The following is a 17,666-nucleotide window of genomic DNA, read 5'->3' as shown; positions in this document are numbered from 1 at the left end:
AGGAGGTCATTAAACTGAGAGGAAAAATTTAAAATATGTGATAGTATGAAAATGATTAATGTAGGTGCACTGGATTCCCTCTTTCCTCTTTATTTTTTCTCTCATTTATTTTCCTTCTTTTGCTTACTGAGAGGTGGGGAGACTGTTCTATCTAATAAATGTATTAAACATAAAGAATAGTAAGTGAGAGAACAAAAGATACTTAACACTATAGCAGATGTTTTGGTGTTTGGAATGTGAGTACGGGGAGCAGTTCATGTTCAATGAAAATGGGGAAAAATAGATTTTTCAGAAGTTTTCATCTTGATAACTGATCTTATTGAATGCTCTGTTTAAAAAGTAATTCTGGAAAAACTAAGTCATAGATTTATTAGAATTACATATGCAGTTTCAGAATAGTAGATTACACATTGCTAAACCTAGTACAGTACCCTATTTTTATCATATTTTATTTTGAGCACTAATATGGGGCAAATTTTTAATGGGTTTAATTGAATATGACAGAAGGTGTATCTCATCCTGATCCTTTTCTGGTGTTGGAGAATGGGGAAATAAGTGTGAGGAGCCATGTCTGCAAAAGACAACACACATTCGTTAAGCACCTCTAATTAGCACTCTACTAAGCAAAGCAGATAAATTTAGGGTATAAGGGAAAAAGCGACAAGTCCTTTGATTTTAAAGATTTCACAACCTATAAAGGAAGATAAATATATAAATGTTACTTTTTAAGACAGTATGTCTGCCTGGTAGTTTAATGACCACTGGTCCACCATATATAGTCATCATTTAAATTAAATTATTTGGCCTTAGGGAAGATTAAAAAGCATAATCTGTAGGCATGTGCTAGAAAGATTTGTAGTCCAATTGGGACAGCAAAAAATACCAAACCTTTCTTAATTTTCCTATTCAAAAGATGTAGAAGATACCTGGAGACAGGACAGTTGCCAACTTTAGTGTTGTAGGAATTTATGCCACTCTACTCCCTACACCATAATTTTGATATTACTGTTATGAGAAAAGGTCATTGCTTTTCCAATTTCCTGCTATAGTTTTTAGAAGAAAGAAACCATTTTGCTTTTTAGTGGCAAGTTCAGAATGAGCAGTGGCTTTGGAATAGGTAAAGTTATCAATGAACCTCTCATCATTATTACATCACACAGGAGCAGCTGTTCAGTTAAAGGTATAGAACATGCTGGTCTGGAGGCTGATTTCTTCTCTTTGAAGAAATGTGAAGCTTAGAATCTGCACTGCTATAAAGATATTGCTACTTTTATAGAACATTCTACAAAAGTGAGAAATTATATAATTTAGGAATAGCTTGTAACAGATTAGGTAAATATAATTTCATCATGATGTTCATGCTATTTCATCTTTACAGACTAACCAACATTTTCCTTAAAATCTTCCAGTTACTATTACATTTATGAAATGCTATCTAGAGAGCTACAGTTTACATTGTACATAATAAGTTCAATATATTTAAAGTTTTCATGTGTATTGCTAAATAGATAATAATCTGATTAAAAAGTAATTTGAATAAAAACAATGGCGGCATCTTGATGCGTACAAAGCAAACATTTCACTAGATATTGACTTTGGTTCATTGTCATTTCTAGAGCTTTCTTATGCGAATTTGTTAACAGTTTATATAGCTATATTTCTAGAGGACAATATTCTGAACTGAAGAGAGTGTCCATAGTAGCTCTCCAAATTTCACCTCTGCCAAATCAATTAATCCTATTTAATAAATATTTCAGTTTTCTTTTATTTATAATACATTTACCAGTAATGTATATAGAGTACATAACACTGAGCAAGATACTATTTTTCAGAAGACTTTGTACCATATAGAAGTTAAGAAACAATATAAATAACCATAATACTAGGCAAAGGGCAACATATAAACAAGTAAAAAATGCATATAATAGAGAGTATACTTTTTCTGTTTTTTGAGACAGAGTCTCACTTTGTTACCTAGGTTAAAATGCTCTGATGTCAGCCTTGCTCACAGCACCTCAAAGTCCTGTGGTCACATGATTCCTCCTTCCTCAGCCTCCCAAGTAGCTGGGACTACAGCACCTGCCACAACATCCAGCTAATTTTATTTTTCTATTTTTAGTAGAGACAGTGTCTCATTCTTTCTCAGGCTGGTCTCAAAGGGATCCTCTCTTTTCAGCCGCCCAGAGTCCTAGGATTATAGGAGTGAACCTCTGTGCTGGTCTATATATGTTTTTAATTCCAACTGAGGGTAAGGAAAGACCATTTTGTAGTCTGGGCCTTAGTAAATGAAGAAGGAGAGAAGAAGGAAAAAAAATAACAGGCAAAGTCAGAAGAATATCATAATATCAGGAGAATAAGGGATTATAAGCCTCAAAAAAATATTGGGAGCATACTTAAGAGATCTTCTGTCTTTGAACTTATTTCCTTATACTAATCAATACAAATTAAAGTTGTCTAAGTAATGAGATAGCCCTGTTAACGTAAGCCATATTACTAAGGAGAAATACATTTTCTGAACTCCCCCCCTCCCACTATTACATCTTTGATTTTCGTATCAGCTCATCTATTTAAATCCTATCACTGATTATGACCTATATGTTAGATGCTAGTTGGTTCTGGATATTTACTACACATCAAAGGAGAAAAATCCTCTTACCTCACGGTTTCCAGAAAGAGTGGACACCTTAAGATCATCCAAATGGCAAATGTCCTTCAGGAGTGCCCCTCCTCCAGGCCAGCAAACAATTCTTAACTTCAGGAGAGAATAGTTAAATGAATAATACAGTATCATCTTAGCGTCATCTTTAAGATTATCTTCCTTTAAGGTACCCCCATATCTAAACCTGTTTACCAAGCTCTATTTATTTAAGGCCAGAAATTCTGGGCTCCCAGATTCATTCTTCTCTCCTTTATTTGTACTCCATTATGCTATCTTTATCCTCTAAATTGCCCCAAATCCACATTTGTCTCCACCCTTCCAAAGGTTTTGTTAAGTCCTCTCTACATCTTGAACATCTTTTATGAAAGTTCTTTTTGGTCTTCATAAGCCAGGCACACCTCCGTGATGCTGCCCTCTTAGCATGCTTCGCAACTGAAGGCTTTTAGGGAACAGTAGGAAATGGAGCTAGCAGCTTTTCCCATTTATCACTGCATTTGCAGAATTGTATCCTGTTTCTTCTGTCAAAAGATTCCGTTTCAATGAGTTATGTGATGTTAAACTCTATGACTTTCTGTATATGCTCTTTCATATTCTGACTTGTACTTCACTCTCTTTTAGACAGTAAAACTTTTGGAGTCTGGATCCCAGCATTCCTCTCCACCTCTATTGCTTTCACATTTCTTTATAACTTCAAACTGCACATGGATGATTACTCCAGAAATATGCCACTCAGATCCACTGATTTTGTCTCTAAACAATATTTCCCTCTACCACCTTGTCCTTCATCCCCATGATCAGACTTCAAAACATGTATGCTTTTAGGGGAATGGCTCAGAAATCTGACCTGTCCCAGAAGAGCTGAACGGTGCCAGGAGTGTTGCTGTTAGTAACACAGATATAATGGTACATCATATACTAGAACTATCTAAGCATTTACATATATTAGCTCACTTTCCAAAACACTAAGTACTGTTAGTAGCCTCATTTTACAGATGAGAAACAGAAGCGCAGGAACATTTGATCTCAAGATTATAAGGATGTTTTATTTCGGGGATGGAATCTCTGAACTCGGGGGGTCTGACTATCGACTCTTTTCTCAGCATGTACAATATCTTGCTTCTACACAACATATTATACAATAACCCAAAATGCAAATAGAAATTCAGAATTTCCCAGCAACCTACATTTTTTTTCTGCTTTCTGGTATAAGTAGATTTTAGTTTTTCCTTTTTCTGCCTACTACGGGCCTCACATCTCTCATGACCAGATGATAAACCTCTCTGCTGGGACCACAAGAAAATGCATGTTATCAACAACTCCAATATCATCATTTCCCATAAAGACAACATACTTATCTGCCCACGGAATGCCCACCTTCTTTCCTATTAGAGGGAAAATATATTTATCAAAGGTTAATCCATCTATTGCTACTCAGATTTTCATCTTGTCTTTTCTTTTCAAGGAATTTATTCTGAGCTGCATTCTCTAACATTTAACACATTCACAAATGAGAGGTAACCTCAGTATTCTGTGAGAGTACAGTAGTACCTCACTGTGCTTTTAATCTGTATTTTCCTAATGACTGATGATAGTGAGCCCATTTTCATATGCATATTGATTGCTGACGTATTTTTCCTGTCAAACTATCTTTCCATTATTTTGTTCATTTTTTTGTTGGCATTCTGTTTTTGTTGGTGTTTATTGACTTTTAAAAGTTCTTTACCTATTCTGAGCTCCGGCTATTCGTAATTTATGTGTTTCGCAAATATTTTCTCCCATCCGTGGCCCAAATTTTCATTTCCCAATGGTAAGATATGAAAAGCAGAATGTTTGGACTATAAAGTCCAAAAATATATCCATTTTTATATTTAAGAAATATATTCATGACCACTCTTTTATTAGAAAAAGTGTTCCTATTTTAAATCATGTATTTTCGCAGGAAATATGATTTCATAGTCATAGAATTCAAGCAGAGTTCAAAACCAAGTTTTTGTTTGCATATGTATAAACTATGACAAAAATCAGGTAATTTATGTTTACTGAGTTGCAGTTTTATCAACATTAAGTTAGGGACATTAATAACTAACAGCTGCTTACCTAGGTTATGGTAAGAGTTTTATAAGTATTATTTATAAAATAAAATTATATCATAATTACAGCAACAATTAACATTTTTTTCAGAGAAGAAAATTAAAGCTTTAGCATGTATAAATCACTTGATTAAATGGAACAGCAAATAGCTGCAAAGTAGTAAATAAGACCCTTGGGTTCATGGACCAGCAACGTAGCTCCTAGTTACTTTTTAAAGGTTTCTTGGAACTTTAAGAGACGATAACGCATGGAAGTACTCGGAACTTTCTGAAGTTTTGTGTATTTCTCGCTTGTTTGATAACTATGTTTTAGACTTCATCATATAATTCCACACTCCTCTAATTACATTTTAGGTTTTTCATGGAAATGCAGCACTGTATTTTTTTTTTGCTTGATATAACTTCATGATTCTAAATAGTGAGTGTTCACACAATACACAATAAAACTGTACTCTATCTTCTGAGATCCAACCTTTGAGGCAGGAATGTTGATTCTTCTGTTTTGTCCTAGAAATTATTAACAATTTTAATACTGCTTTTTTAAAAAGAATAAAATTATTAAATCACTTGGTTAAGAATGAACAATGGGTCTTAAGTCTCCAACTGCCTGTCACTGACCGACCAACCATAATTCTCTGGCAAGTTTAGAGTGCCATTTGCATCTAGAGTAGTGATTTTTTGAACCCATGTACCATGGCAACTTGTTTACCAGGAGACGATCTTAGGTGTGCCGTGAAAAATTTTAATGATAATTAATTATTTTTCCAAAGAAGTTCAAAGTGCAGTAAGTATATTCTTTTTTTGGTCAACATAATTTAAGTGTGACATGGAATTTTAAATATATGTTCAAGTTTGCCTTGAGATAAAAATGGTTGAAAAATATTGCTCTAGGGAATGCTAAAGATTATGTACTTATTATCTCATATGGGAACTATAAACAAAAATGGATCTTTTCTAAAGAATAAACACATATTTAACATGGTTTTACAGAAAATGAATGCTGGAGATATTTCAGAGACAGTCTTCTAAAGCTGAGTAAATGTGCCATTTTTATAGTATATCAGCTGTCCAGTTCACTGCAGTCATTATAGAGACTATTTTATTTAGTTCTGGCCCATGCCCTTAAAAAAATATTTTTTTTCTAATACAAACTAGTAGATATTTTCATTACCTTAGAATGAGCTGTATATATAGCTTTATGATTTGAAGAAAATAAGACTAGATAATCAAGGAGTAGGTGAAATGCAGGAACCTGCTCAGCACTCCTGCTAGGGTTCAGCTCTCCAAGATGATTGGACACATCTCTTCTCAACTCTACATTCACGATATTGTGTTGGCAGCTTAAGCTTTATTTACTCCAAAATAGGAATGTCTTATTTATTTAATTTTTTTATGAATTGGTGTTAAACTTTTACCAGCTATTTCTGATTAATGTACAGTGTTTAAAGAAAATAATGAAACGTAGATGTTTCACTATTTTATAATCTTTGAATGTTGTCCAGTTAATTTCAGATATTCATAGCATCAGGTAAGTCTTTTCAAAACAGTTTGCAAGACATTTTGTTGATCAATAATTTCTTGATCATGATTTATATCATAAATAAGACAAATGGATAATTAAAATAAGGAAGTTAGCAATTTTTCCTCTAAATGTATTTTTTATCATTTTATATTTATTAACATCGATTTTAATATATGTGCATTACTTAAGAAATGTGTATTATATTTTACTATCCTTGCTTAAAAATAGAGTTAGGGTATGATTTTGTGTATGGAGGAAAAGAACGTGTCAGTAACTGGAAAATAACACAAACTGAAGAAAAACTGAGAAGATTAGATCTCCAGTTATTTTATGTTCAGAATGCTGTAACTTATGATCAGGACTCTAATAGGCCAGTCAGTAATCCAGAGAAAATGGCTCATTACGGTTCTCCAAAGGGAAATCATTGTACAGTTAGAGAAGCAGGGAAAATATTAGAGCTGTCTAAAATTATAGATTTTGTACTGAAGGAATTGTGATAAACTAAATTAAATTCCAAGTTAAAAGCCAAAAACATAATCAACTGATCAAAAAGGAAAATGTTTCTGGTTGATTGTTTTGCTCAATAAAAATAATTATCATCATGATTCCTATAATTTTGATATTCATATTATTTCTGAAAAAAGTCACTAAAGAGATGAGAGGTTTACTCAACAGTATTAAAGTATAATATACTATACTACCCATGATTCTGCCCCAATCTTTAATTTTTAAACTATAATATCCCAAGATATTTCTCTGAGGTGGTAAAATGACATCTACTTAGATAATTCATTCTCCACACACAAAATAATGTACTAATTCTACTTTAAACAAGGACAGTAAGACATTAATGTGTGATTCTTAAGTAACATAGCCCTATTAAATGGATATTAATAAACAAAGCAAAACTGTTTTTAAGGGAAATGTGGCCAGCTTCATTGTTTCAATTGTTTCTTTGTTTTTCTTGTTTGTAACATACCTCCTAAAAATATTTAACACTGTTCTGTTTATAGAAATTATCCTTACTGTCACTTCAGAGGTTAAAACATAAGTAATAGTGATCAAATTTATTTAAACTTTTCTGCTTTAAGCTTATTATAATATAAAGCTAGAAGTAAAATTTGAGTCACTGCCACTGATAAGGGGATAACAAATGTGACCCAAAGGGCTTCTATAAACCTGTTCTGTAAGTAAGAGGGAATTCATCTTCCCAAGGTTGGTAACTTTCAGAGGAAATTTTGTCGCCATTTCTCATATTCACTCCAGTTTCTCTACCACACTAACCTCACGTAAATCCCTGCACTTGCTTTCACCAGAGGAATGTGAGCAGTTGGCTGAAGCAGACCCTCAAGAAAGTTGTCTATTTCCTCATTCTCTACTGTCTCAACTATTGTTCTCAGAGCATTCTGGGGTTAATTTACTCTAGGCCAGACAAAAGATGGGCAGATTTAATTTCTGCTGTTCATCCCAGTGGAAGCCAACAGCAGTCTGACCACCTCCTTGTGCGTGAGTAGAGCCTTGACCAGAAAGACAAGAAAAGTCAAACCCAAATCACCAGCCCACAGTTCTGTGAGCCAGATAAATTGAACCTGCCACCTCTGGCATATGGGGTTGGTACCCTACTCCTTTTAGCCACAGGCACCGCCTAATGCTTAAGTATTTTAATTGCTGATACAGGGTTTGCTACACAATGTGATTGAATTTAATAAGACTAATAAATATCGGATGGATCAAACTATTTGTCTTCTTTCTCTTTTATTTTATATGTTAAATTTGTTTGAAAAGTCTAAATTTTTATGGACATGTCTAGGCATTTGTACTTAAACAACAGTAAAACTACGTTCTGCTTTGGTGGTAGTGATGGTAAGAAATAGAGAATATACCTAACTTCACTTTATCTCAGATGACAACTCATTGTGAACACTTACATTAAGCAACTAGTTCATCCTTTGTCTAACCTATGAAATGACATATCATTCATAAATTTGCTTCTGTGCCTGGGTCTCATTCCTTTGTTTTGTTTTGTACCTTTGTAGAATTAATAAATCTATTTACAGACAAATTAATTACATAACTACATCTTATTAAAATATTATTAGTAAAATACGATGAAGAGCTTCAATGATTATTTATTCTGTTTAAAACATTGTTAATAAGTTGTTAATTTTATGTGTACACTATCATGTAAACATAATCATCCTATTGCTAAATGAGAGAAATTCAATATAATGTATATTAATTTCTTTATTCTTCTATTTATTTTGTATTAATTTCTTTAGACTGAACACAAGATGATATATATTCCTGGTTGCTTACATATGACAAAAATGAAAGGCAAGTACTTTAAGTTATAGCAAAATTAGAGAAAGCTACATTTAAATTCCACTGCTTATTTAGACAAAAACTTCTGGCAAATAAAATCTCAAAGATGATCTTCAAGCTCATTTAAGAAAAATGAAAAGAAGTCACTATTCTCAGAAAATTGAGTTATTGTAGATTGGCTTCATTTTTTTCCTCATAGACATAGTTAACTACTGGTAAATCATTGATGTTCAATCCCTCTTTAGTTGGCTTCATGCCTTGACACATGCCTCTCCAACAGCATCTAGCCATAGGCTTCAGAGTTCCTCAACCCCTCCTAACTGAGGTAACCATTACAATGGCATCCTTGCAAATTAAATTAAACTCCACAGATTTAAATTTTAGAGTTAACCACAATCTCTAGGTTTTTAAATCTTTTTCATTGATAAAATTTCCAAAAATGTGGTTTTTCAGGGACAAGCCTAACTATTGCCTTCAGTACAGTGCTCAAGAGAATTCAGAATGAGACCCAGGTACATAAGCAAATTTATGAATGATATGTCATTTCATAGGTTAGACAAAGGATGAACTAGTCACTTAATGTAAGTGTTCACAATGAGTTGCCATCTGAGATAAAGTGAAGTTAGGTATATTCTCTACTTCTCACCATCACTACCACCAAAGCAGAACATATTTTTATATGGATTTGTGTACTGTCTTTAGATCTGTATTTATACTCGAGTGTTATTAGTTATCTGGGGCTGCCACAACAAAGTAACAAAGACTTGGTGGCTTATACAGCAAACTTATTTCCCTCACAGTTCTGGAAACTAACAGTCTAAGATCAAGCCGTCAGCACATTTGATTTCTTCCAAAGCCTCTCTCCTTTGGCTTATACATGGGCCTTTTCTGTGTCCCCTTGATGCAGGACAGGTGGTGCCAAGACCTGCCACCTTAGCCCTGTTGGTGTTGGTGCAGCTGTAGCTGGCAGTGGATCCAGCAAGCTGAAGGGTAGGCAGGGGGTCCTGGGAGGCTCTGGTAGCCTGAAGGGCCAGACACCTGTGGCCTTGCTAGCTCCTCCTGTGCACTTCCGATTGCTGAATTTCATGTAAATTTCTAAGGCCTGAAGTTCACTGGACAGCTGCCTGTAATTGACAAAGACCCCCACCATGAAAGTAAACATTGAGTTCAGGCAAAACACCCCCCTGTGACTATATATTCCCCTGAGCAGAAGGCCCCAGGACTGACTTCGGAGAGGGAACAAGAGAGCTTGTTCCCCACCTGGGTTATCTCTGCTAGCACCTTTGATTTTTTATAGTTTTTGTGTTCTTTATTTCTATGAATAAATCCTGTCTTACCACTGATCTGTGGTCCTTTGATTCATTCTTCAAATCCCCAAGACCAAGAACCTGAAACTCAGGTATCATATTTGGCGAGCCAGCCAGGAGAGAAGAGGAAGTTCCCGTATCACCCTTTGTGTATGCCCGTGTCTTAATCTCCTCCTCTTATTAAGACTTAAGTCAGATGGGATCAGGACTCACCCTTAGTACCTAATTTAACTTTAATTACCTCTTTAAAGGCCCTGTCTCTAAGGACAGTTGCGTTACCAGGTACCTGTCATCAGAACTTCAACAAATAAATTTGGTGAACTGATTCAGCTGAGAAAAACCATTATATATATTTATTATTTATATATAAACACACTTAAGGATCTAAAAGATACAATCTAACAAATAAAAGTCAGCCATCATAAAGAATAAAAAACATCTAGAATCTCTAGAGAATAAGGTTTATATGTTTTTAACTTAAAAGAAAGAGAAGAAAACCTCTTCCCAGCAATGTTGACCAACTTACAAACTGAAGAACACACAAAGATTCAGAGACAAATGGCAATACATCTACCATAAAATAGGTTAACAATTATTCTTCAAAAAAATCTTTTAAAATTAATATAAAGATGAAAGTTCTTGTGGAAAGAAGAGGATGGAGATGCAATGGAGAAGAAATACAAAAGGAAAATAAATACAGGTAGTCCTGTGAGAGTGCTCCTGAACCAGCTGTGAGCTGCCAGCTTTTAACTACTGGGAGCAATGGATGTATAATTTTGCTGAGGCACACTCTTGACTGCCACAGCCACAATGTTGAACGCTGAAACTCATACTTTGCTAGTGAGTCTCACAGTTCCTTTGCATCCACACCTTCCCATGACTTTAATCCTTTTAAATACTGTTTATATTCTAGGAAACATACAAAAGCTCAGGTTTTGTTGCTGACATTAACAGGAACTGGATTGTTTATCGGTAACACAGAATTATACTCTGTAAGTTTGTTTTCCAAATTGCTCCCTGCCCTAACTACTCTGAGACTGTGTAATCTAAGCCTTTTAGGACTTGGTTTTAGAGAGTTTTTTATCCTACCTAGGTGGAGGATTTGTATACGAGCCTACCCTAATAATCTCAGGACTACCTACATCTCAGAGATGTGCAGGTATCCCGTAGTAAATTGGGAGCTTGGATGTGTCCTCTGCCCTCTTCTTGTTATATTCGCACAGATCACTGAGACTACTACCATTATCACCAACCTTGGAGGGGGCAAGAAGAAAGGCAACAAGCAGTGAGTTCCCATTGCCCAGAATCACCTCCTGCCAGCTGAGGCTTTCCTCCTCTGATGGTACTATCAGCCCCCTCAAGGAGCAAAGTTACAGAAGTTTAAACCTTCATGACCAGATGGAAAAAGGAAGAGGTCAGCACCTCATCTCTCTATACTGAATGAAATGTTGTGGTTGAAAAAATCTAACCTGACCAAAGAAGCCGACCTTGGCTTAGAGACTCTCAGCAGGGTTAGATACAACAGTCAAGGAAAGGAAGCTCTGGAGAGGGAGGCTTGCTCATCATCCCACATAGTGTTGTCAAATTTGGTGCTCGGAGTATGTTTTTCATAGTTTATTTTGAATCGTTGCATCATTAATGCAGATGATTTTCTGCATTAATACAGGATTATTTTCTTTATGTTTTAGTCTTTATCACAATATTAAATATTTAATATGGTCTTTCTAAACACAGTACAAATACCATAATATTAACACAAGTAAAATTTTATAGAGAACACATATATTGTTCTAATTTTTATGATACATGACATTCTTTCTTATCAAGAGAAGCAGAACTGTATATGGAAAATTAGAGTAATTTTTTGAACAAGTATTTAGGTATCAAATAAACAGATAAGGCAGAAAACACTTTTTTTTTCTAACTATCATTGCAGGGTTACAACAGAAATTCTAAAAGTGAGAGAGGATTGATCAAATTCCAGAAAGAATGATTTAATTCCAAACCGGTCACGGTTCTGACTCAGGCAGAAATTTTTATTTTTTTCCATCCACTATGTGCAAGTTGTTAGTGAACATATTAGTTAATGACCGGAAGGCAAATCCCTGACAATGTGATTTTGTGCTAATTGTGTGGAAAAATATTTCCAGCTTTTAAAAATGCTACAGTCTGAGATGCTATAGGGAGTTCATCCTCCCTGTTTGAGCTATTCTATTCAACCTTCCTCAAGGGCACTGAATCATCCTGAGTGAGTCATCTCGCAGGCACATCCTATCTGAAATCAAGGAAAACTCTCAAGGGGCAGCGTTGAGGATTAAGCCCTCTCATTCTGTTTACACTCCGTTGGTATTAAAATGAAAAATAAATTAGAAAACAGATTGGATTAATACCTTGCATGTTTTAATATCGCATTTTCATAATGTCTTATATTATAATGTCTAAGGTTTGATATAACAATAATATTTTGGTCTTACTTTCAAGAAATCTCCTTTTTTAAAATTTATCGTCTTTAAAATATTTTTCTTGACTAATAATTGAATGAAAAAATACTAGACATATATTAAAATAAATATGTTTTATAAGTATGCTTGTTAAAGGAAGACTGGTGCTTTAACGGCCTCAGGCTAAAAAATATTAAATTAAGGTATGTTAAAGCATGAAGCTGTACAATATAATTATGTAAATTTAAAATGCTTGCAGAATATCTATGGACTCTAATATAAGGGTTTAAAAACACTAACTCTTTCGAGGATAGTAGACTTAGAAATTGATTTATTAAATTTATCCATGATTTTAAAAATTGATTAAATATAAACGTGAATACTCCAAACAATACAAAAAAGTATAAAGTTGTAAGTTAAGATTTCTTGTATTTTTAATGTCTCTTGCTTTTTGCTGCATTTTTCCCGTCAGACTAATTCCTGTTCTCTCCTCACCCTGTCCCCCATAGAGCTCAGGACCCTTTCTTCAGTGTACCTATTTCATGTCTTTCAATGCGCCCAAATCATGTTTATTTGGTTATAAGTGTATATTTTAAAATATATATAGATTTCTTTGAAGTCTGTTTTCCTTTTCCTAAGCAGAATTGTCCTATCACTTGTATTGTTTTTATTTTTTTAATTCAACATTAGATTTTTAGATGTTCCTATAGTAAATACATCTAATTATATTAGATGGCATGCCATGTATCATATACTGATGTACACAGATATAAGGGATTTGTCTTCAGGTCATTAACTAATATGTTCACTAACAACTTGCACATAGTGGATTGACAATAATAATAGTAATTGGCAAATATAGTAAATAATAATTGTATGTTTCACATATCACTCAGAGTAAATCACAAAAGTCCTCAAAACAAAAAAATGATAACTATTTGAGGTAATGAATATGTTAATTATTGACTTTAGTTAATTATTTCACATTGTATTCATAAATGGTAATATAATTTTTTATCCCATTGAGATAGATAACTCTAATTTGTTAATTTGTAACTAAAAATATAGAAACCAAAAAAATTAGAAATGAAGTTTGTGTAAAAATAATAGGGCTTAATGTATTTTAAAAAATTACATTGCAATGTAAGTGTTAAGTTGTCCACACTGATAATTTCATGCTGAATTCCAAATAAAGGGTTTATCCTCCTGAAAGAATACAGAAGAATAGCTACAACTGAGTACTTAAAGCATAAATTTGGGTTAACCCCCAAATTTTGGTTTCTCCTGCTCATCCAAGGCATCTTAAAAGCCTTCTGATGCAAGTGCTGGGGACCCTCGCCAGGAATTTGCTATCCAGCTCATTAGGGACGCTGGGTTTAATTATAGAGCAATGGAAAAGTGGGATCAAGCAACTGCTACTACTCTGGTTTTCATAAGTTTTTTGCAGCTTGTAAAATAGTATATGGAATACAGTAATATAGAATTACTAAATGTTGCTCAAACAAGTGTAATCTACTCTTTAGTTGTTTGCTCTTAATTGTATAATATAGTTTATTTTTGTGTTAACATGTTGATAATATTTTCAAGAATATAATTTTACATTTCTTGAATAAATTTTACTTTATCGTAGCCAATTGGTTTTACTTTCCTATTAGATCCAAGGATTTGTTGCCTTAAGATATTCTGAATCTGTGTCAATATATGATATTAGCCTATCAAACAAAAAGAGAATAAACAGCATCCTAATTGGAAAAGAAGAAGGTAAATTGTAACTGTTTGTAGATGGCATGACCTCAAATAGATAAATGCCCTAAAGACTCCACCCAAAAATATTACAGCTAATGAACAAATTCAGAAGGTACAGAAGGCAAAATCAACATGCAAAAATAAATAGTGTTTCTATACACTAACAGTGAATTATCTGAAAAAGAAATCCAGAAAACAAATGCATTTTCAATAGCAACAAAAATACAAAGTACTTAGGAATATATTTAACCAAGAAGGTAAAATATTTAAACACTGACAACCATAAGACATAGATGAAGGAAACTGAAAGCACAAATAAATGGAAACATACCCTGTATCCATCCTGTCAATGGATCGAAGGGATTAACATTATCAAAATGGCCATATTACCCAAAGCAGTCAACAAATTCATTGCAAGTCTTAGCAAAATGTAGTGACAATTTTCATGGAAATAGAGAAAGTAATTAGAAAATTCGTATAGAATCGCAAAATATCTCATTCAGCCAAACGAACAAAGCTAAGAGTCTCACAATATTTGCCTTCAAAATACACTGCCAAGCTATAGTAACCAAACAGCATGATGCTGGCAGAAAAACAAACACACAGACCACAGAATAAAATCCCAGAATTAAATCCATGCATTTATGTAGTCAACTAATTTTCAGCAGTTGCCAGAAGACACAATGGGGATAGAATAGTCTCTTCTGTGTTTGTTACTGGAAAGACTGGATATTCATTTGCAGAAGAACAAAATTAGAACCTTATCTCATGTCACATGCAAAAATAAACTGAAAATGAGTTAAAGATTTAAATGCAAGACTGGAAACTGTAAAACCACTAGAAGAAAATATAGGGGAAAAGCCCCTTGACATTGGCCTGGGCAATAATCTTTTGGATAAGACCTAAAAAATATAAACAACAAAAACAAAAATTGGCAAAGTGGATTAAATCACACTAAAAAGATTCTTTGTGGCCAATGAAAATGCTAACAGTGTGAAGAGCCAACACACAAAATGGCAGAAAATATTTGCAAATCATACTTCAGATAAGGGGTTAATATTCAAAATACATAAGGAAATCAACTCAATTGCCATAAAGCAAATAATTTGATTAAAATATAAACAAAAATCTTGAATAGACATTTCTGAAAAAGAGACATAAAAATGGCCAACAGGTTTATGAAAAAAACTATGAATTGATACTATGATAATTAGCAATTAATACTAATTTAGTATTGATTGTTATATTAGTAATTACTATGATAGGAAATTAGTATTAATTCCTAAATTAATACTAATATAGTATTTCCTAATGATACTAATCCTTAGGAAAAATTCAAATTAAAGCTACAATGAACTATTGCATCACACTTACTAGAATTGCTGTTATCAAAATGACTAAAGTTAACCAGTGTTGGCAAATAGGTGCAACAAAGGTAATCCTTACACACTGTTGACTTAAATTAGTACATTCATTATGCTAAAAGTATGAAATTTCTCAAAAAATGAAAATTAGAATTACTGTGTGATCCATCCATCTCACTACCATGTATATATCTAACGGACATGAAATAAATATGTGGCGAAAATATCTGCATCCCCATTTTATGACAGCATTATTCACAATATGCAGTCAACCTACACCTCCGTCAATGAAAGAATGTGGATGCAGAAAATATGGTAAGTATGCACAGTAGAATATATTTATCCGTAAAAGAAGGAAATTTTATTATTTGCAACAACAAGAATGAACCTGGATTTCATTAATGTAAGTGAAATGAGTAGGCAGAGAAAAACAAATACTGTGTGATTTCACTTATCTATGAAATCTAAAAAGGTTGATCTCAGTGAAGTAGAGAATAGACGTGTGGTTACCAGGGGCTGTGTCAGTGCTACGGAAGCAACTGAGGAAATGTTGGGGAAAGTTATAAAATTTCCCTTAGACAGAAGTGATAAGTTCAAGAGGAATGTTATGCAACATGGTAACTGTGGTTAACGACAACATGTTGCATTCTTGGAAAATGCAAAAGAGTCTATGTTAAATTCTCTCATGATAGACATGATGACTATGTGAGATAATGCTTCCATGAATTAGATTGGTTTCACCATTCCACAATGTATCTGTATAACAAAACATCATGTTACACCAGAAATATATATAATTTTATATTTGTGAATTAAAATAATAAATTTTAATAAAAGAAAGCATGGTGAACTGACACGTTAATGGTCAGGGGACTGAAACTGTCGTGTTTTTGTCTGTTTTGTTTTGCTTTTATCAGAGGCCCAAGTATGGAAGTATTTTTCTCTAACATTTTGATTTATACAATGGTTATTTTTTCTTTCAAGCATTCTATCCTTTCTGATAATTTTAGCTTTTCATCAACTCTTCTATTTTAAAATGTTTTAGAGTTTATAAATGTAAGATAGATAATATCAAATAGTTATTTTAAACTCTCTACAGTTGCTTGAACCACAAAGCACTTGGATAGGACTATAACTTTTCTTTCACTGCCTTACTTAAAAAAAAAAAAGAAAAAGTAGTTTTTGAAAGTTGCCGTAATACTGAAAACAAACAATTTTATTTATTTTCCTTAAATAAGAGAAGGTGAATTTTGCAATCTCAGCAAGAACAGATAACAAACTTTTTGAGGTAAAAGGATAATTTCAAATACAAATTGGGGGAGACCAAGTGAGATGCCAAAATAATATGAAATTGTATGGTATTAGTGGCATCATTAATAATTGTCTCTTGAATTTAGAGGCACATGTCAACTTGCATTCTTACAAAGTTTATTAAAATAACAGTAACTATAGTATAAAGACAACTGAAGGCTATAATTTTAAAACTTAGAATATACAATGGTAGTAGTCTCATATGTTTTCATATTTGGTTCAAGTTGATAAAAGAATTGTTCTTCATAAAAAGTGCACACCAATTTTATCCTAGTATACATTGGAATGTCAAGATTAGAGGAAGGGCTCAGCTAGAGGAAGGACTGGGCACAATGGGTCATGCCTGGAATCCTAGCCCAATAGGAGTCCAAGGCAGGTGGATCACCTGAGCTCAGGGGTTCAAGACTGGCCTGAGCAAGAGTTAGACCTGATCTCTACTAAACATAGAAAAACTAGCTGGGCATTATGGTATGTGCCTGTAGTCCTAGTTACTATGGAGGCTGTAGTCCTAGTTACTATGGAGGCTGAGGCAAAAGGATTGCTTGAGCCTAAGAAATTGAGATTGCTGTCAGCTATGATGTCATGGACTCTACCCAGGGTGACAGTGAGACTCTGTCTCAAAAGAACAAAAAAAAAAAAAAAGAAAGAAAGAAAGAAAAAGAAAAAAGTTTGAAGAAGATGGGGAAGAGATAGGGGGTGAGATTTATTGAGTAAATTATGTTATTTTGTAAGCTGTTATATAGAGATTTTGACCTAAGGATTGCTTGTATAAACTCAGTAAATGTCACTCATATATTTCACAACTGCTAGATTTCATATTTGATGTGAATTACCAGACTCTGTTTGGTTTTGAGAAAACACCATCTTGTTGACAAGTGGCAGTGCTGTCTATGAATAGAAGAAG

Source organism: Otolemur garnettii, unplaced genomic scaffold, assembly GCF_000181295.1.
Source record: "Otolemur garnettii isolate 467f Iridium unplaced genomic scaffold, OtoGar3 scaffold00036, whole genome shotgun sequence".
Taxonomy (NCBI): domain Eukaryota; kingdom Metazoa; phylum Chordata; class Mammalia; order Primates; family Galagidae; genus Otolemur; species Otolemur garnettii.
The sequence above is the reverse complement of the archived record's forward strand: the minus strand, read 5'-3'. Positions refer to the sequence as shown.